Source organism: Protopterus annectens, chromosome 7.part1, assembly GCF_019279795.1.
Source record: "Protopterus annectens isolate FY-2018-M chromosome 7.part1, PAN1.0, whole genome shotgun sequence".
NCBI classification, from domain to species: domain Eukaryota; kingdom Metazoa; phylum Chordata; order Ceratodontiformes; family Protopteridae; genus Protopterus; species Protopterus annectens.
In genome coordinates, this window is record NC_056740.1 from 325,418,933 (window position 1) to 325,441,768 (window position 22,836).

The window sequence follows — 22,836 nt, forward strand, 5'->3', positions numbered from 1 at the left end:
TTTGCTCTCTACTATTTGGAATCATTGGCATTTATCCAAATTTAGCCTTCCAAGAGGGCACCTGGCATCTGGGGCAAGAAACACTGAGGAAAATGGCGTCGGCTGATGCCTTTATACCCGAATAACTGCAGCTATGACGTCGGGTGAAGTGCGACACCAGCCGAGGCCAGACCCAGACTTTGGAATCCGGCCGACCGAAGGGCTGCCTGACGACAGGACAACCCATTTGTAAGGACTGCAGATGCATTCCTATCGGACATCTACATTTATGGTAGGTACAAAACTGTACTTTTCCCCTTGTCTGAGTAATTCCAGTAGTCAGTCAATTTGTTATTTTTACTAACCTGATGTCAACTGCAGCTCCACGGAATATGGACAGCAAACCATTTTTTTAAAACACTTTAACTCACTCTGAGCCACTAGCCATGTGGTCTGAGTAAATGCTCCCAAATCTGCAGCAAACCCTCTTCAGGTTAGGTTTCGTTAATGTTGCACATCTTCCTGTCATCTAATCAGTCCCAGTATGTTTCTGCCTTGCCTTGTCTTTTGTTAAATTATTTTTTTAAGTACAGTATTGCACAAAGTCTTTTTCAGGGACATGTAGTGCCTTCTGCTAATACCCTTCCTTGAATACCAGTTCTCCATAGTATTGTGGTTGTAAATGGAATTCTGTAATTTTATTGGTGGGCTGTCTTCCTTGCTCATCATTATCCACGTATGTGTTGTACGCAGAGTATCACAAGGGCATATAGGCAGGGCTCTTTGCAAGCAAAAGGGGAAATCTTGTGTATGCAGTAGTGAAATGTTTCTTTCAGAATTAAAGCTATGTCTAGAGTAGACACCTGAATGCTTGTGTGAATGTATACCAAATATATAGGTGCTTTAGTAGTGAGATGTGTACTAGTAACAGTGCATGCATTAACAATATTGGAAAACCAGAGTGTGATGGGTAAAAAGTTTACCTTAATTGGCTACATAGCTAACAATACAGTAAGCTTGATGTTTTTGTGAAGTGCAGTAATGTGCTGAATAGATCTTGCTGTACACCCAAGACTGCAATTTGGTGTTCTGGGTTTCTGTCTAGTCAGTGGTAATATCGCTTCAGCACTTAGTGCCAGACACTGGAAGTGTGAAAAGTAAGGCCATGGATACGCACAACTTGTATGAAGTGTTGCTTCTAGCTACTACAGGCTTTGCTATCTTATTGACCAATAAGGATGCTGTACCTGTTAGGAGGCTGCTTCCACCCTTCTGCTATTACAGCATATTTATTGTAATTAGGAGTAGAGAGGTTGCCCCCGACTCCATACAGTGGTGCCTTGATTCAGTATCAACTGAGTAATTTGTAATGGTCATTGCATATTTGGATGGTATGGTTGTTAATGCTTTGAAGGTTGTTCAGTTATAGAATTAAGTAATCTTTCATTTAGCAAATATTACTCTTTGGTCTATCCTTTTGAATGCATTTACCATTTTGCCTACCAGTCACTTTTTTCCATTTGTACCACTCTGTCTTGTATGCCTCTTTAGATTCCTCCTTGGTAACCAATCTCTCTTTTTTGGGGGACTTTTATAGAGCAAGGGAGTATCTTTTGTAGTAGTGTTACAATCCCCTCATCTCTCTTCCCCACTCTCCCTAGCCTTACTTTCCTATATGAAAACCGTAGATGTGCTTTGCTTTTTCCTAGTCTTCTGTGCTCTCCCCTTCCCATCTTTGTTTTGCCTGGCTATAGCCATATAGGCAGCCACCTTTTTGCTCCTTCTAGTACATTTTTCTACAGTACAGAGTACTCTTCCTGCTCCTTTCACGTAGTGTACTCAGTCTGTGTTTGTTTAAAGTTTCCTAACTTGTCCTTGACTATCCCCATAGTACAATTTGCTCTTCTAAAAATTCTCTTCTGTATTTCTACTTGTTTATCAGGGTAGAGCCCCAGTCCATATGGACTGTTTTCAGGCTCAATCTGCAGTTTACAACCAGAAACCAAAGGGAAGAGTAGTATAAAAGCTGAGAACTCGAGATTTGGCCAGTCACCAGGCATTTCATTCTTATTTTGGAAGTAAAGCAAATTGTTTACAAAACACAAAATGAAGAATGTCAAAATGTGTAACTGTGTCTGTATGAAGTACATTCTTTCAAATTTAATTCAGAGGAGGGGGTATATGTAGTAGCATGAGGTTAAGAACATCACATGAAAAGGTAAGAGAAAAGCTATACAGTGAGGAGAAAACTTAAACCCACAGCTGTGAAAAGGTAAGAGGACAGATGGTGTGAGAGGGATGAGGGTGATAGTCATAGAGCTGGTAAATATGTATGGAGGTGAGGAACTGTGAATCTTTGTGAGTAGTTGGCAGTTGTATGTGAGGGCCATGGGTTGAGAGGGACTGAAGGTCCTGTGGCGAGAAGAATATGTATGGTAGCTTTTATGTTTTTAAGAAATAAATATAAAAAAATAATAAAAGGGTCCTCTGGAGAATGTCCATCCAGTTAGCTTTCTCTAAGGAGGTACAATGATCCCTTTTTGAGGGGGTTATGAATCTGCATATGTTAAGCACTTTGACATGAGGTAAGATTCTTTGTGAGGTGAATGCGATCGGTGATGGGTATGCCATATTATAGCTGTAGATCTGCCTACTAGGGATAAAAAGTGGGAGATTTTTTTGTCATGTATAGTTTGACTTTGGATATGGTGGTGGAAGCAGACTAAAGTGTGGAATCATCATGCTAAATAAATTATCTCTGAAGTAGTGGACCATTATGGCTGCATACAGCTGCAACACCAGATCACAATGTGTCACTGACTTTGAAGTATGTTGACTTGATGGGTTGATCTGTGAAAAGCATGAAGCACACATCAGGGTAAGTAGTAATGTAATGTGTAATATTTTAGGCAGTCATGCATACTGCAGAGTTGATGCTACACCAGAATAAATGACCCAAGTTCTACATGTAAACATTAATGCACCTTGTAAAATGCAATGCTATTACTGTCTGTCGTGACTGTAGATAAAATCTTTAAATGAGCAACAGATCAAGCAGCTTTATTAAGGAGAATTCAGCCTTCAATTGCACTTTAACTAGATTACAAGGTATCTTTGTTACAGTATGACAAGGCGTTTACTAATTTTTCATGCATTTAAAAAATTGAAAGAACTGGAGTGGCTTTTGTGGGAGTGACCTACCTGTGGGTGTGGCTCAAATAGGGGTGTTCCCTGAGTGTGGTGTGGTTGGGGCTTAAGGGGCACCAGAGCACTACTTTGCCTAGGGCGCCATTTCATCTAAGGCCGGCCCTGGCCGCCTGGGGCTGCCTTTGCTTTTGCCACCCTTCCCCCCCTCACAAAATCATGGTTGAATGGCCCCTCCCCCTATACACAGCCCTCCCCCTGCAGCCATTTCAATGTCCCATTATTTGGCTGTTTCACCTCATTTACCATAAATACATTGCATTAACACACATCTGAACAATAACTATGAAACTCTGTCATTAACTATCTTGAGTGATTTAACAGACCTATACAATTTAGGAAGGGCAGGGCAAAAATCAGAGATGTTCTTCAAAATCTGAATGGTACTGCATTTGGACATCCACTCTGTATATACTAAAATGTATATGTTGTGATGTTCATCGTGTTTCACTGTTGCAGTCATTACAATTGGGTTATCCTGCTGGCAGGCTACCCGCAGATGGCCTGAGTTCCAAAGTCTAGGTCCGGCGTCGGTTGCTGTTGCCTCTTCCCTGACGTCAGTGTGCCAGGGGTATAAAAGATGCAGCCAACGCCATTTTCTTCAGTCTTTCTTACTGCGCGGTGCCCGAAGCAAAAGCAGTTCGCAAGTGCCAGTCGGCCGACTCCTGAGATTTTCAAATTTGAATTTCAGATCCAAAGTCTTCATTAAAGCTAAGTACCCCATTGGGGAAACTTTTTTCTTGCTCCAGACCGATATCAGAAAAAGTTAATAATTGTATTTCTTGTGGGAAGCAAATACCTCATAAGGATTTTCATTCTTACTGTATTCCTTGCCTAAGCCCTGACCATGACGTTGCTAGTTGTCGGTTTTGTGCTAGATTTAACCAACGCACTATTAAGCGTCGGTACGATTTTGCATTTCATTACTTTGGCAGAAGATTCAATTATATAATGCTGTCTGAACAGCAGACTACCGGAGTTTATAAAAAGCGCAAAGAAAAAGAAAAGGATAGGCATCCAAGGTCCAAAATCGACGACGAGGCTTCTGCTAGGCCTGTCGCTGGTTCGCTGGTTCTCAGGCGCTTTTGCAGCCCCTGACGCCCGCTACCTCAGAGCCACAGGCCACTTCCAACTCCCACGTGGAGCTGACTAGGCCGCTGGAAACTCAAGATATTGGACACTCGGAAACTATTCCCACAGATGGGTCCGGAGCCGCTGAGCAGGCATCTGCTTCTGAGGGTGTTTTCAGACCTACTCCGTTATATGTGAAACCAACTTCAGCTTCAAAGGCAAAGATTAAAGCAGCTCTAAAGACAAAGAAACAAGTGCAGCATTCTCCTGGACAGGCCACCATGCCTAAAAAATAGATGCTTAAAATGGCCGAAGACCTAATTACTTTGATCAGGGGTTCCCATCCCCCTCCTGATAAGAGGCCTAGGCAAGAGATAGAATATGAATCTTCAGGTCAGGTTTCCATTTCCTCTGATTCCTCTTCTGAACAGGAATATTCTCTTCCTCCCTATGAGGATTCTGATGCTGAAGAATCTATCCCTTCAGCGTCTCCTCCTGAGGATTATTCTTTTGGGGAGACCCTACTTACTATGAGGGCACATTTCCACTGGGAGAGCCAAAATTTCTCAAAATCCAAGAAAAGGCTCAGAGACTTCCTTTTATTACCACAGCACAGGCCCCTTGCTATTCCTCCTGTTTTAGACATTGTAGATGATGTATTTTCAGATGTCTGTCTCCTGACTCATTACCACCAGCTCCTGTTGAGCCAGACAGATACTACAGGGTTCCTGATTCACATAAATTTCTTTATAAATACCCTGCCTACTGACCCAGAAACTATCCCTCAGGGTCCCAAAGGGGTCCAAGCTTCCACTGCAAAAAACCCTATCCCCTCTGATAGGGATTCAAGGACCCTGGACAGATGGGGGAAAAGATTTATACTTCTGCTACCTTGGCTGTAAGAGCTTTGAATTGCCAGTTTCATATGCTTAAATATCCGCAATATCTTATGTCACTGCTTAAACAGAAAATGCTGACAAATTCAGAATGTGCAGAAAACAAAGAATTGCAGGATTTATTGCATGCAGCTGAACAAGTGGGAAAGCATACTTTGCAATGTGATTTAGATTCTCTAGAGGCCCCCTGCAGGGCCGCTGTTACAGGTTCTTTCATTAGGAGGCATGCTTGGTTAAAAGAACAGAATCTGCCCGATCATGTTAAACAAAACTATTAGATGCTCCATTACAGCATGATACCTTGTTTGGTGTTAAAGCAGAAGAGGTGTTGAAGAAAATGGAGGACAAAGCTAAATCTATGCAAACAGTCAAGGATTTCTTGCAGGTACAGCCTCCCAGATTTAGCAGGAACTGGCCTACAAAGAATTGGTCCTTTCCAGTGTCAGACAGGCCACAAAGAGGCAGATACAGACGCCCCAGAGGCAGATCACAGCCCCAAGGCTCATACAGGCCTAAACAATGGGGTGCTTCTACCTCCAGAAGCAGAGAGGAAAAATCACAGCCATACAGGCAACAGTCTCAGTGACTTTCCCCTGCCAGCACCAAGCACTTATCTTCTGGCAGCTCCTTTGGGGGGGGGGAACTAGCACTTTTTTCACAAAATTGCACATTATCACCCAGGACAAATGGGTCTTAAATATCGTATCACAAAGCTACAGGTTCCTCTTTTACACCCAGCCAAGGCCAAACGATATGCCAGACCTGCCACGCAATCAATGGGCAGAGGCACAAAAACAAGTTTCATCCCTCATGGACATGAAAGCCATTCAGCAAGTACCACAACAAGAGCAGGGACTAGGATTTTACTCAAGGCTATACTTGGTGCCCAGAAAGGACAAAGCCTGGAGACCAATACTGGACCTGTCTGTCCTAAACACATTCTTGGATATTCCAAAATTCAAAATGTTAACTCTGCAGCAGCTTCTGCCCATGCTGGGCAAGAAGGCTTGGCTTGTGACTTTAGACCTAAAAGAGGCATACCTGCATGTCCCAATCAGACAATCATGCAGAAGATACCTCAGATTTATAGCTGGCTCAATGAACTACCAATTTTCTGCACTGCCCTTTGGCTTATCTACTGCGCCCAGGGTCTTCACAAAATGCCTGGCACCAGTAATTGCATTTTGCAGACAGAGGAATACAAATATATCCTTACTTGGACGACTGCCTTATTCAAGCAGAGAACAAGAACATTCTACTACAGCATCTGCCGTGTGTAAAAAGATTACTAACAGGTCTAGGGTACACAGTTAAACGAAAATAAATCAAAACTCGTACCCCCTCAAGAGATAATATTCCTGGGTGCAAGCTTCAATGCAACTGCCCAGATGGCTTATCTCACACCAGACAAACACAAGACAACTGACTACCTATTTCAAAATGTTGGCAACAAAGACCCAGTTATCTGCAAGAAAAATTGTGCAGGCTTTGGGCTTCATGGCATCCTGCATTCTGCTAATTCCATATGCAAGACTGCATATGAGGAAACTTCAATGGTGTCTAAAAAGTGTTTGGACTCAACATTGCCACAGCCTGGAAACAATAATTACCCTCATTCCCTGCCTGCAACAGGAGTTTCGATGGTGGGCAAAAGCCTGCCACCACAACACGGGACAGCCATTCACCTTACCCACAGCCAGGCAGACATTGACAACAGATGCATCAGATTATGCCTGGGGGGGCCCATATGACAGGAATATGTATTCAGGGCACATGGTCCGCAAGTCAAATGCATATACATATCAATCAAAAAGAGATGCTAGCTGTTCAGAATGCCCTGACAGCCTTCAAGGATCTACTTCATCCAGGACAACTACTGATAAAGACTGACAATACTACAGTCATGTGGTACATAAACAAGCAGGGAGGCACACATTCCTACCCCCTCTGCAGACTAGCCATGAACTTGTGGGACACAGCATTGACTTACCAAGTACATCTGCAAGCACAATTCCTGCCAGGAAGGACAAATACTCTGGCAGATGAACTAAGCAGAAACCTAATGGATCCCCACGAGTGGAAATTGGATCCACAAGTCTTCAGCATGATAACAAGGAACTGGGGATGCCCGGACATAGACCTATTTGCCTCCCCTCACAACTGCCAACTACAGAGATTCTGCACAAGGACTTATCACAAGCAAGCATAGAAAGTGGATGCTCTATCTTTCAGCTGGAAAAACCTAACAGTATATGCCTTTCCTCCTCTGCCTCTCCTCCCCAAGGTACTCCCCAAGGTCAGACAAGAGAAGCCAAAAATGATACTGATTGCCCCAGATTGGCCCCGCCAGCACTGGTACCCAATCCTAAAGAGCTGGTCTCAGTGCCCAGCTTGGACATTACCTCAAATTCCTCACTTATTGACCCAACAAGACAGATACTGCACAGCCAGCTCAGGACCTTAAACCTGTCAGCATGGCGGATAATGTAGCTATTCAAGACACACCTCTCTTTAAAGCAGTGATGGATGTTATTTTGGAGGCCAGGAGGCCTAGCACCAGAAAATCTTATGCAGAAAAATGGAAGAGATTCTGTGCTTGGAACCAGGCACAAGGCATTGACACAATTGTTCCAAATATTCCTCAGATCTTGCAATACTTAACTGAGATGCTGGATAAAGACCTTTCCTTTTCATCAATTAAAATTCATGCCTCTGCCATTTCAGCTCATTACAATACAGAACCACCTATTCTTTCTCATCCATTACTAAGGCAGTACCTCAGAGGGGCCAAAAACATAGGACCTCCAAGGAGAGCACCAGTACCTGCATGGGACCTCAACTATGTCTTGGAAAAACTCGCACTGCTTCCGTTTGAGCCAGCCTCTGCAGATGATATAAAATTCTTATCCTGGAAAACAGCTGTTCTCCTAGCAATAACCTCCGCTAGACGAGTCTCAGAGTTACAGGCACTCAATGGCTGTGGAACCTTTTATCATTTTCCATCCTGACAGGGTTTCTCTGAGGACAAACCCTACGTTTATGCCTAAGGTAGTGTCCAGTGTGGCCCTTAACCAAACAATTCATTTGCCTATCTTTTATCCAAACCCACAGAATAAGGGTGAGAGACTTCTGCATTCTTTGATCATTCACAGGCAGCTACGCTTCTACTTGGACAGAACCACAGCTTTCAGAAAGACTGAACAACTTCTAGTGGCATATGCTGCAGGATCACAAGGAAAGCCTATCTCAAAGCAGACTATTTCAAAGTGGATAGGCCACTGCATTCGTTTCTGCTATTCACAGCATGGCAAATCAGTGCCTAAGGGCATAAGGCCACATTCAGCCAGAGCAGCAGCCACTTTAGCAGCCTTCCTCAGAGGAGTACCAACCAAAGACATCTCGGAGGCTGCAACTTGGAGTTCAGTGCATACTTTTACAAAGCACTATCACTTACCTCTCTACTCTAAATCCAGGGAAGGCTTTGCCACTGCAGTTCTGCGGGGCCTGATGGCCTCTCCTAATCCTATTTAGCACTAGCCTCCCAACCTTAGCTTTGGGATTCAACCCAATTGTAATGACTGCCACAGTGAAACACGATGAACATAGTACAGTTGTGTACCTACCATAAATGTAGATGTTAGAGTGTATTCACTGTTGCGGTCCAGGTTACCCTCCCAACATCCCCCTTTTCCTTTGCTGGGACTTGTACTTCTCTATTCTATACAACCTATGTGGTGTATTTGCTTGTAGGTTAAGGAAAAGTTGTTTTTTGTGCATGCATGCTTATTGGCATAATTTAGCCTACCATTTTAGGGGCACCTGACATCTGGGGCAAGAAAAACTGAAGAAAATGGGGTCTGCTGCATCTTTTATACCCCTGGCGTACTGACGTCAGGGAAGAGGCGAGAGCAACCAATGCCGGACCTAGACTTTGGAACTCGAGCCGACTGCGGGTAGCTTGCCAGCAGGATAACCCAATTGTAATGACTGCAACAGTGAGTACACTCGAACATCTACATTTATGGTAGGTACACAACTGTACTTTTGCTGTAGGCTGAGACAAATGGGTCCACTGAGATCAGTACTCAACCCTGGTTAACAAATTTCAAAAACTACGTGAAGAGGTGTAGGAGTCTCTGCAAATCGGACACAGTTGTAACACCACTTTAGTAAAACAAAACAAAAATAAATAAAAGTTGTGCGTAGTGGGTTACCTAGTTAACAAATCAATTTAAATGCTTAAATCTGGAAACAAAGATTCAAAAGAAAAACTTTAGAATGTGTAAAACATGAATCCGGCAAAAATAAAACCGTTTCAAATAAGAGAATCAAACCGTGTGTATAACTGCACTCTCAACTTTCTTTTCTGTCAACAAGCTACATTTTACTTTAAAATCAGGTCATGGCGAACACTGGAACTTGTGCATGTGCAAATGCAGAGTAGGGAGGGAGGTATGCAGGATTCAGTGCCCTCCTACATCATTGTTATGTTTGCAGTTTCCAAATTTTTATCTTGTTTATTAAACGCTGCACCCTAAAATGTCCAATTAGATAGTTTCGTATTGCTTTTGTCATTTGCTGTCTTGGTTACTTTAATGATGTTTTGCATTTATGTTAATTACTACAGATTTGTACCATCATAGATTGTGCAATAAAGCAACTATGGGGCAAATGGAAGTGGGGTCATGTAACAGAGTCATAACCCCCCTCCATACACAGAAGCAAGTCCTGCTCACCACCCACCACCTGACATCTGGTGACGCATAAGAGTAATAATTGAATATTCATGCTAATGTCATCACTGGACACATGAATATTCATATGCACGTATAAAATTGAATCTGAAAATTGAATGAGACTACACAAAACAGCTAATGTACAGGATACTGATACTGGAGACTGTTTTATCGTTAAGTATAAAACTGAGTAGCAGAAAAGTCTGAGGAAATAGCAAACACTTGAATAAAAACAATGCATATTTCGTGCTGGGAAAATTTCTCCCATTTCCTCACTGTAGTGTGATCTCTGAGTTAGTACTCTCACTCTCTCTCTCTCTCTCTCTCTCTCTCTCTCTCTCTCTCTCTCTCTCTCACACACACACTGCGGTAATTGAATCAACTGCAGAGTACAACAATGCGGTAATTGAATCAACGGCAGAGTACAACAATGCGGTAATTGAATCAACGGCAGAGTACAACAATGCGGTAATTGAATCAACTGCAGAGTACAACAATGCGGTAATTGAATCAACTGCAGAGTACAACAATGCGGTAATTGAATCAACTGCAGAGTACAACAATGCGGTAATTGAATCAACTGCAGAGTACAACAATGCGGTAATTGAATCATCTGCAGAATCATCTGCAGAGTACAACAATGCGGTAATTGAATCATCTGCAGAGTACAACAATGCGGTAATTGAATCAACTGCAGAGTACAACAATGCGGTAATTGAATCAACTGCAGAATAAAACACACACACACACACACACACACACACACACACACACACACACACACACACACACACACACACACACACACACCCAAAAGCAGAAATGACCTGCAAATCAAGGATGGTTATGGACCTGGTAATTCAAATGCGGTAATTGAAAGAAGTGCAGAGTAAAAGCAGAATAGACCTGCAAATCAAATCAAATGCTCATTGCTTGTACACACTAGTAAAAGCAAATTCAAAGTAGTAAATGCTCGCAGCATAATAGACTGTTACAGACCTGATAATTGAGTTTAAATGCACTCACGGCTCACAAATTCAAAGTAGTAAAAGTAGAACGGACGTGCAACTCAAATGCTCGCACACACAAATTCAAAGTAAAAGCAGGACGGACCTGCAAATCAAATGCTCGACGTTACAGACCTGGTAATTGAATAATGCAGAGTTTTTATTTTACTGTTTTGTCCTCTTTCTTACCTGGAGCAGCTAGGGAAATGCATGCATGGCTTGTATGCTACTTTTGGCTGGCCAGAAATAAAGTACAGTGAATCCCTCGAGCCCTCGGCCAATTCCAACAGGCTGGCAGGCTGTTCACGGAGCTGACGTCATTGCACACACCTCTGCACGTGATGTCAGCCCAAAAGCAGGAAAGAAATTAAAAGCCGGGAAATTTGGAAATTAAGGGGTGCCACTCAGGAATTGGGGCACTCCATTGTTTGGCCCTCAAAACTGGTAAAAAATGAGAAATTCTGTACGGTTGAGGGATATGCAGGTTACACGTGAGGAAACTCCAGTGGTACCTCAAGAATCTGTGGTGCCAGCATTCACAGTCCCTAGAGACAGAAATTCAGCTGATCCCTTGTCTCAGGGAGGAATTTGCATGGTGGGCACAGGCTTGTGCCCAGAACTTTGGTCTCCCTTCAAGTTCACCCCTCAAGGTCAAACTTAAACCACAGCTGCTTCAGAGACAGCCTGGGGGTCTCATTTCTAATGCCTTCAATCCCAAGGCAAATGGGAAATTCAGGTTCAACGACAAGCACATAAACGGGAAAGAACTGATGCCAGTTCAAAAAGGCCTGTTATCTGTCAAAGAGAAATGGAAATCATGGGGTCCTGCTAGTCAAAACAGACACCACCACAATCCTGCGGTACATAAACAAACAAGGAGGTGCTCACGCTTACTTTCTTTATCAACTAGCTATGCAGGTATGGGACACAGCTCACTCTCTCTGGTTGCACCTCATGGCATAATACCTTCCAGGTGTTCAAAATACACTAGCAGATCAACTCAGCAGGAACCTGATGGATTCCCATGAATGACATCTGCATCTGTAAACATTTTCCTCACCGTAGTCCAGAAATTGGGAACACCACAGATGGACCGTGTTATCACCAAAGAAAATGCTCAACTAAAAAGATTCTGTTTCAGGAGCAAACTGCTCACAGCCTGGAAGACAGATGCTTTCTTCTTCCTGTGGACCAGTCTTTTCCTTTGTGTTTCCCACCTGCCTCTTCCTCCTTGGGACCCCCTAAAAATCAGGGAAGAAGGCCCAATAGTCATTCTGATAGCCCCAAACTGGCCCAGGCAGCTCTGGTATCCTCTGCTTCTATGTTTAATCAATGAATATCCATGGCAGTTAACTCACAGTGGACCTTCTGACTCAGGACAAGTGGAGGTTTTGTGCATCCCCCAATCTGCAGACTCTCAGTATGGATAATCCACCAGCATTCATTTCCAAGCATGCCCTACGCAAACAAGTTCAAGACATTCTCAGAAGCCAGAAGGCCTAGTACTAGGAAATCCTACTCGGACAAGTGGAAAAAATTAACCATCCTGTGCCAGCAGAAAGGCCTTAATTTTAATTCAGCCAATATCTGTGCCATTTTAGATTACTTGGCTACCATGGTTGACAGAGCCCTATCCTTTTCTTCCATGAAAATTCACACCTCTGCCATTTCAGCTCACATCTTTTATTCTTCCTCCTATCTTTTCACACCCCTTATTTTCTGTTTTAGACCCTTGCTTATTATTCATCCTGGGGACTTTTACCTTCTAGGGGCAAGAAAAAATGATGTCATGGTGTTGGCTGGTTCCCTGTATACCCAATCTGATAGGACGCCCACCAGCCTAAGGAGGAGGAGTGTTTTACTCTGGCAGTGGGACATCTAGGTATGTCCAATGTTATGACTAAATACCAAAAAATCGGTGGTATTAATATAATTAATATAATCAATAAATGGATCAATTCCATTCGTAGGGTCTTTCCATACAATAAATATATCATCCAGGTATCGGACATAGGCTCTTACATTTTCATAGTAGGGAGAAGAAAAAAACAAAGTGTTGTTCCCAATAAAGTAGTACAATATTGGCGAAAAATGGGTCACAAGATGCGCAAGTTCCATTTACTGACTATATTAATAATACCAATGATTTTTTGGTATTAAGTCAATATACTGGACATACCAAGATCCATTTTTTTTGGATATTAACATTAAAAAAGATACTGTTAATAGAAGTTTTGTTTCTACTTTGTATAGAAAAGAACATTTTTCTGACTCCTACCTGCATTTTAAAAGCGTACATCCTTCCTCTCAAAAGAGGAACATTATTAAAGGGCAGATGGTTAGGGCAGCCCGCATGAACTCTTTGAGGGAAGATTTAAAGAACTATTTTATATAAGGGAACTCTTTAATGCTAGAGGTTATCCCAGGGACTTGGTTATGTCCACTATGAATGATATTCTACATGGTTGGGGTACAAGATACTTACCCCTTTTGGTTAATAGGGAAGGTGCAGGCAATATACAGTTGATTGATAATGGATCAAGTCAGTCCATGGTAGTGGGAAACCAGGGTGACAACAATCTTCAGTTAGGCCAACACAGCAAGTCTTATTTTGTAACCACTTACCACAGGGGTACCCAGGAAGTAAAGAAGATTGTTCAGAGATACTGGGATATGTTTTCCAGTATGCCCAACAGTTTGGAGGTTTTCTCATGAAAATTAAAATTTAGACTGAGAAGGGGTCCCAACTTGAAAAAAATTATTTTGAAAGGAATTACAGCAGGAACAGGAGTGGTAATAGGGTTGGTACATTCAAGTGTGGTACGTGTCCTCAATGCCCCTACATAGCCAATACTGATGAATTAAACCATTGGAGTACTATTGGAATTTTAAAAGCTAATATTATACATGTTATACTAGAGGGGTGGTATATTTGGCTTTCTGTACAGTCTGTTTTGCACACTACGTAGGAAAAACAGAAAGAAAACTTATTCAAAGAATTTATGAACATAACTACAATATTAGTAAAGGGAAGGAGACGCATGCTCTATAAAAGCATTCTTCCCTAGTATGTTCTGAATTCTGTTTTGGGTCTTGGAACAGGTTAAAAAATTTGACAGAGATGGTGATTGGGAAAACAATTTAGAGTATAGCTAGCTCATGTGGCAGTTGAGACTGGAGGCGTGCCCCCAGGTTTAAATGAAAGTTACTCCATAGTACCTGCCCTTAAGAGACGAGTTTTGTAATTAAGGGATGATTTTACATCCCATTTCTGTTGTATTGTGATTTTACATTCCATTACTGTTATATTGTAATAATAAGTTATATTTATACTATGTAGTAGAATGCATGCATTTTTGTATATTTTACACTTTCACATAGGGTTTTTTTGGGGGAGGGCAAGTTGGAAGTACCTAACTGGAATTCTTTTTGTTGTATTTAATTGAATTAGTTCAGAAAGCAATGGGTGTGTTGCACTATTTAATTGTTGGTATTTATATATAATGGCAGCTGTTTGTTTTACAAGCATTCTAATGGAGTTACCTGTGTGGAATGAAAGTGCTTAATGCAGATGGTTTCTTGTATATTGAAAGTTTTTTTACTTTTTTAAGATCAGAGTGACTTCCTTGCCTTTATTGGGACCAGTGTGCCGGTCTGGGTGTTTTTGTATGGATTACTGGGAATGGAAGTCAAACCAGAAGGAGATAAAAAATCAGACAGCAACTGAATGTACCAAAAAAGAAAAAGAATATAAGGTGAAAGATCAGATGAAAAGGCAAGTTGTTGTTTGTCTTTTGGCTTTTCCCTGTAAGGGGTTGCCACAGCGGAACTCCGGTCTGCTAATGATTGGCATAAGATTTTTACGAAACGCCGAGGTGCCAGCTCGACGCCCAACCTTTAACGAAGGCATGCCCATTTATGCACGCATGTCTTTCGAATGCTACCCAACCGCGGGGAGAACATGCAGACTCCACACAGAAGGCACTCCCAAGCCCAGCCGAGAATCGAACGGGAGAACGTCTTGCTGTGAGGTAACAATGCTACCCATCAGATGAAAAGGCAAGAAATGTAGAAAATGCATAAATATAGTTGCAAGTATAGAAAACTCTTGGAACAACCTCCTGTTGATCAGGATCAGATGCAGGAATGGTTAAGGAGAGGTGAATTTAAACCAAAAGACAGAAGGTTAATTATAACATTGGAAACAGTTGCACACCTCATTGCTGGTAGTGATATACTAATGGCATAAAGACTATATACTGAAAGGCATAGTAATGTGGCAACACTGTTGCATTGGGGATTGTGCAAACATAATACTGAAGTGGCTAAAAACCACTGTAAACATGAGCCACAAAGATCATAGAAAATGATGTTTATATCACATGGGGATCATCCATTACCAATGTTGCAAGAAATAGATGCAAGAAAACCATGAAAAGAAGGCAAAAGTAGCATTGATTAAAATTGCTACACCCAGTGACTATAGTGTTTTGCCTACAGGGAGCGACAAAGTCATGAAATACCAGAATTTGCAGGCAGAAACAAGAGCAAAGTGGAAGAAAGGTACCCAGTCAGTTCCAGCAGTTGTAGGAGCAACAGGTCTTAGAATTTACAGTCGTACTTGGATAGGTTACCGATGCATGTAACTCTATGAATTACAAAAGGAGTCATTACTGGGCACATTGCGGGTGCTGTGAAGAGCACTTCTGGCTGACATCAAAGATTGAAACAATACTAATTTCATAATCATACTTTAACTTGGGAATGAGGTCCATTCCACTCATGGTATTAGAAACCCAAAAGATTTAGAGAAATTAAAAAAAAAGAAGCACACCAGGTATGAACAGGTGCATGTGTTACTTTGTATCCTTTTTAGTGCCAAAAAAGACAGAGGACACCTCAGACTTGTGGTAGATTTCTGCAGCCTCAACCCATAAATTTGAGGTAGCAATGGTGAGGTCAGTTCTTCATTGCCTGTAAAGAGGAGATTGGTGATCTCTTGGAGGTCTGAGTAGCACATCCAAACCCTCAAGAAGGAGATGTGCCTTTGCTTAAGAGACCCCATTACTAGATGTTTATCGTGTTACACTGCTGCAGTCATTACACTTGGGGTTATCCTGCCGTCAGGCGGTTCCCCGGTCGGCCTGAGTTCCAAAGTCTTGGTCCGGCGTCGGTTGCTGTCGCCTCCTCCCTGACGTCAGTGCAACAGGGGTATATAAGATGCAGCCGACGCCATTTTCTTCAGTCTTTCTTGCCACGCAGTGCCTGAAGCAAAAGCAGTTCGCAAGTGCCGGTCGGCCGACTCCTGAGATTTTCATTCCGAATCCAGAACCAAAGTCTTCTACAAAGCTAAGTACCCCATTGGGGAAACTTTTTCTTGCCTCAGACCGATGTCAGTAAAAGTTAATAACTGTATTTCTTGTGGGAAGCAAATACCTCATAAGGATTTCCACTCCTATTGTATTCCATGCCTAGGCCCAGACCACGACGTCACTGGTTGTCGGTTTTGTGCTAGGTTTAACAAGCGCACTATTAAACGTCGGTTTGATTTTGCCTGACATTATTTTGGCAGAAAATTCAATTACACCATGCCGTCGGAACTTCCGACAGCCGGAATGCATAAAAAGCGCAAAGACAAGGACAGGCATTGGAGGCCCAAAACTGACGACGAGGCCTCTTCTAGGCCGGTCGCCGGTTTTCAGCGAGGCGCCTACGCAGCCCCTGACGACCGCTTCCACAGAACCACAGACGGCCTCCGACTCCTACGTGGAGCTGGCTGGGCCTTCGGACGCTCTAGGTTTTCAGCCCACCGAAACTAACCCTTCAGAGGGAACCAAAGTAGCTGAGCATTCCACAGCTTCAGAGGGTGTTTTCAGACCTACCCAGTTAACCATTAAACCCTCTGCAAAGTCTAAGGCCCCCTTAAAAACAAAGAAACAGATACAGCATTCTCCAGGACAGGCTTCCATGCCTAAGAAACAAATGCTTAAAATGGCCGAAGACCTAATCACCCTGATCAGGGGGTCCCATCCCCCTCCTGATAAAAGGCCCAGACAGGATGCAGACTATGAATCCTCCGACCAGGTGTCCATTTCTTCAGATTCATCCTCAGACCTAGGATATTCTTTACCCCCTTATGAGGACTCTGATGCTGAGGAATCAATTCCATCAGCCTCTCTGCCTGAGGACTACTCCTTTGGGGAGACCTTACATACGATGAGGGTGCATTTCCATTGGGAAGGCCAGGATTACTCAGAATCCAAGAAAAGGCTCAGAGACTTCCTTTTATTGCCTCAACACAGACCCCTTGCTATTCCGCCAGTGTTAGATATTGTGGATGATGTGTACACTGAATCCAGCTTAAACCCTGACTCCTTACCTCCTGCCCCAGTTAAACCTGATAGATATTACAGAGTCCCTGACTCCCACAAATTTCTGTATAAAAGCCCTGTTGCTGACCCTGAAACTATTTCCCAGGGACCCAAAGGGATTAAGGCCTCATCAGCTAAAAACCCAGTTCCCTCTGACAGAGATTCCAGAGCATTAGACAGATGGGGAAAAAAAGTATATACATCTGCAACTTTAGCAATGAGAGCTTTAAATTGCCAGTTTCACATGCTAAAATATCAGCAATTTTTGATGTCTCAGTTGAAACAAAAGATGCTTCCAGATTCAGATCCTTCTAGTTTTAAAGAAATGCAGGATTTATTGCATGCAGCTGAACAAGTGGGAAAACATACTTTGCAATGTGGATTTGATTCCTTAGAGGCCTCCTGTAGAGCAGCAGTTACAGGCTCTGTCATTAGAAGGCATGCTTGGTTAAAAGAACATACGTTACCAGATCATGTTACGGCAAAATTATTGGATGCACCTTTGCATCGGGATGTGTTGTTTGGAGTTAAGGCAGAGGCGGTATTAAAGAAGATGGAGGATAAGGCAAAATCTATGCAAACGATGAAGGATTTCTTACAGGTTCAGCCTCCTCGTTTTAGCAGAAATTGGCCAACAAAGAATTGGTCCTTTCCAGTCACAGACAGACCTCAAAGGGGCAGATACAGACATCCAAGAGGCAGAGGTCAAGCACAAGGTCCTTACAGGCCTCGACAATGGGGTACACCAGGCCAGAAAGAAGGGAAAGACAGGCCACAACCTTATAAAAAGCAGCCTCAATGACTTCCCTCTACAGCTGCCAAACAGCTGTCTCTTGGCAGCCCCCTTAGGAGGAAAACTGGCACTTTTCTATCACAATTGGCATTGCATCACCAAAGACAAATGGGTTCTCAACATTGTATCTCTAGGTTACAGGTTCCACTTTCACACTCTACCAAGGTTAAAAGGAATGCCAAATCTGCCACCAAATCAATGGGCAGAGGCTCAAAAACAAATTACAGCACTCATGGACATGAGAGCTATTCAAAAGGTACCACCACAGGAGCAAGGACAAGGATTTTACTCGACTCTTTCTGGTTCCCAGAAAGGGCAAAGCCTGGAGACCCATTCTGGATCTTTCTTCTCTAAACACCTACCTGGATGTTCCGAAATTCAAAATGTTGACACTACAGCAGCTTCTTCCCATGCTGGGCAAGAAAGCTTGGCTCGTGACTTTGGACCTCAAGGAGGCATACCTGCATGTTCCTATCGGACAAAACTGCAGAAGATACCTCAGATTTCTAGCTGGTTCAATGCACTACCAATTCTCTGCACTGCCCTTTGGCTCCTCTACTGCACCCAGGGTCTTCACAAAGTGCCTAGCACCAGTAATTGCATTTTGCAGGCAAACAATGATTCAAATTTATCCATACCTGGATGACTGCCTGATTCAAGCAGAGAGCAAGGACATTCTTCTAAAGCATCTGGTGTTCGTAAAAAAGTTAAGTTGCCTGGGGTACACAGTAAACGAAAAGAAATCAAAACTAGTGCCCTCACAACAGATAATATTCCTGGGTGCCAGCTTGAACACAAAGGCCCAGATGGCTTATCTCACGTCAGACAAGCAAGGACAACTGACTCGATACTTTCAATTGATGGCAACAAAGACCCAACTCCCTGCAAGAAAAATTCTGCAGGCCTTGGGCTACATGGCATCTTGCATGCTACTAATTCCATATGCCAGACTGCATATGAGGAAACTACAATGGTACCTAAAGAGTGTATGGTATCAACACGGTCAAAGTTTGGAAACAGTTATATCACTAATTCCTTGCCTTCAACAGGAGTTTCGATGGTAGGCTCAAGCTTGTCACCTCAACTAGGGACAGCCTTTTACTTAACCCACAGCCAGGCAAACACTGACAATAGATGCATCGGATTACGACTGGAGAGCACACATGGCAGCAAAATGTATTTGGGGCGAGTGGCCCACAGAGCAAAGGCATCTTCACATCAATCAAAAAGAGATGCTAGCTGTACAAAATGCTCTTATAGCTTTCAAGGACCTGGTACATCCAGGACAACTACTACTAAAGACAGACAACACCACAGTTATGTGGTACATAAACAAACAAGGGGGCACACACTCCTACCCCCTCTGCAGACAAGCCATGACCTTGTGGAACACAGCTCTAGACTACCAAGTTCATCTGCAAGCACAATTCCTGCCAGGAGAGAAAAACACACTGGCAGACGACCTAAGCAGAAACATCATGGATCCCCACGAATGGGAATTGAATCCACAAATATTCAGAATGATAACACAAAAATGGTGGAACCCGGACATAGATCTGTTTGCGTCCCCAATGAACTGCCAACTACAGAAATTCTGCACAAGGAGCTACCATCCACAAGCATGGAAAGTGGATGCCCTCTCATTCAGCTGGAAAAACCTGCAAGTATACGCTTTTCATCCTTTACCTCTCCTTCCAAAGGTACTCATAAAAGCCAGGCAAGAAGAGCCAAAGGTGATCCTGATTGCACCAGACTGGCCACACCAGTACTGGTACCCAATCTTGAAGAACTTAGCGCAAGAACCACCCTGGATTTTGCCTCAAATCCCACATTTGCTGACACAGCACAACAACCAGATACTTCACAGCCAGCTACAGACCTTAAACCTAGCTGCATGGAAAATTTCTTAGTCAAGCAAGCAATGCCTCTCTCCAAAGCTGTTATGGATGTCATTCTGGAGACCAGAAGGCCTTGCACCAGGAAAGCCTACTCGGATAAATGGAAGAGATTCTGTGCCTGGAACCAGGCGCGCAGCCTTAACCCTCTTGTCCCAAACATTCCTCAGATACTTCAATATTTAACTGCTATGCTGGACAAGGGCCTCTCCTTCTCATCCATCAAGATCCACACCTCAGCCATTTCTGCTCATTACAACACGGATCCACCAATTTTTTCTAATCCTTTGCTCAAACAGTACCTCAGAGGGGCTAAAAACATAAGACCGCCCCGTAGAGCACCTACCCCAACTTGGGACTTCAACTTTGTTTTTGAAAAATTAACTTCACCTCCCTTTGAGCCAGCTAACGCAGCAGAATTAAAATACATCTCTTGGAAAACTGCTCTGCTACTGGCAATAACATCAGCATGAAGAGTTTCAGAATTACAGGCACTAATGGCAATGGAACCTTTCCTCATTTTCCACCAGGACAGTGTGTCTTTAAGAACTAACCCTACCTTTATGCCAAAGGTGGTATCAAGTGTGGTTCTAAACCAAACTATTCACTTGCCAACTTTTTATCCAAAACCACAGAACAAAGGGGAGAGACTACTACATTCTTTGGACATTCACAGGCAGTTACGCTTCTTCTTGGACAAAACCAAACCTTTTAGAAAAACTGAGCAATTATTGGTAGCATATGCTGCAGGAGCACAGGGAAAAGCCATTTCAAAACAGACTATCTCAAAATGGATAGGACATTGTATACGTTTCTGCTATACTCACCTTGGGAAACCTGTACCTAGCAGCATTAGATCTCACTCCACCAGGGCAACAGCCACTTCAACTGCCTACCTCAGAGGAGTACCTCCTAAGGAGATTTTGGAAGCAGCAACATGGAGTTCTGTGCATACCTTCACCAGGCTTTACCATTTGCCTTTATACTCCAAATCCAGAGCTGGCATCGCCACTGCTGTGCTGCAGGGCTTTATAGCCACCCCTAATGCCTTAATGAACCAGCCTCCCTACCTCAGCTTTGGGATTCCACCCAAGCGTAATGACTGCAGCAGTGTAACACAATGAACATAGTACAGTTTTGTACCTACCATAAATGTAGATGTTTGAGTGTAAACACTGCTGCAGTCCAGGTTACCCTCCCTCCTTCCCCTCTTACTTGCTGGTAAGTACCTATGCCTTCTACCCTTTACTACCTATGGGGAGTATTTGCTGGTAACTGAAAGTTGTTGTTTGCTTTTCTTATGTATGTTTTATTAGCAATTCGAATTGCCTACCTATTTGGGGGCACCTGACATCTGGGGCAAGAAAAACTGAAGAAAATTGCGTCGGCTGCACCTTATATACTCCTGTCGCACTGACGTCAGGGAGGAGGCGACAGCAACCGACGCCGGACCAAGACTTTGGAACTCAGGCCGACTGGGGAACCGCCTGATGGCAGGATAACCCCAAGTGTAATGACTGCCGCAGTGTTTACACTCGAATATTTATGGTAGGTACAAAACTGTACTTTCTAGGCTTTTTCTTTTGGACTATATCTCCTCTTTACAGGGTAGTCATAAAATGTAGGTTTGTGGTTTCCTTGTGGAGTCCATCCTTCACTACCAAGATGATAGGATCCCAGCTTCTCTGAACTTAGAAAAACAGATCTCTGCCATGAATTCTGTTCTGTGTTAGCTTGCACACTCGCAGGTAATATCAAACTATGCCAAGTCCCTGATATGGCTCGTGCAGATAGTAATGTTTATAAGTTGCTCGCTGGATGCCCGTCTGCACAAAGCCAACCTTTCTTGAGAAAGGCTTCCTCCCATTATTCTCATAACTGACCAGATTTATTGGTCCAGACTAGTAGCAGTAGTCCTGATTCTCTTTATGAGGTGTAACACAGAGTCTTCAAGTGGACTGTCCAAACACATTGGAGCAAGTGCTTGGACATCGGATCACATCAAACTGTACAAGGCTTGTCAAAAGCATGTACATGGGTGGCTTTTTGATGATGGCCTTTTTCTAGACAGCCCCTTCCAAATTTAAAGTTTCCAGACTAAAAACTATGCAAGAACTTCAGGGTATTTGGGGAAGGCATGATCAAGCATAGATGTCACAGAATGAGGCCACTCTAAACACTGACATCCCGGAAATGATGTTGGTTTCCTAACTTGCTGGCCTTTAAAGATTCCTTCCTTGAGATGTGATTGACGTCCGCTATGACAAAATAAGTGGTGTGTTGCATCAGCAAGGAAGAGAGGACTCGTTTCGGTTTCCTGTATTTTGAAATGATGCAGTTGAGGGAACGAGCCATACTCTTAAGTAGCTTTCTGGTCACTGTTCACATAACTGGCAAAGTCAGCTCCCTAATGAGGAGCCCAACTGACACTTGCTGATGCTGTTTGAGGGGTCCTTCAGCTGGACTTTAATGAAGTGTCTCTTCTGTTGATGGAGACCTCTGACCAGTGCCAAATATAGCAACAACTTTTCCCTGACTCCACCTGAGTGGCAGCTGATAAGATTCTGTAGTCCAGGAACGGCTTCCAGGTCTGTTGTGTATTGTTCAATGCCTTTCTCTATTTCCCAGGTTAATGCAAAAGCCAAGGTGAGAAAGGTCTAGGTCATTGTTATAACTCCATTTTCGCCTTGACAAGTTTAGTTCCACTTGCTGTGGCCTCACATTGTAGAGAATCTCCTCAAGCTGATGTCCTTCAAAACCCTGCTAACTCACCTGTCTGGCAAGCCTCACAATGACCTTTTATGCCATCTGTTTAACCACTTGATGTAATGGGATCCTATCTCGCCTACATTCATAACAGATGGGTTCGGAGCCGATCCATCAG

At 43.2% G+C, this 22,836-nt stretch overlaps 1 protein-coding gene across 1 annotated transcript in view; it reads left to right on the forward strand.

Annotated features, from left to right (window-relative positions):
• QARS1 (glutaminyl-tRNA synthetase 1) overlaps positions 1–22,836 on the forward strand; it is a 1,547,311-nt gene that overhangs the window by 273,848 nt on the left and 1,250,627 nt on the right. The gene's annotated exons all lie outside the window — the stretch shown is intronic.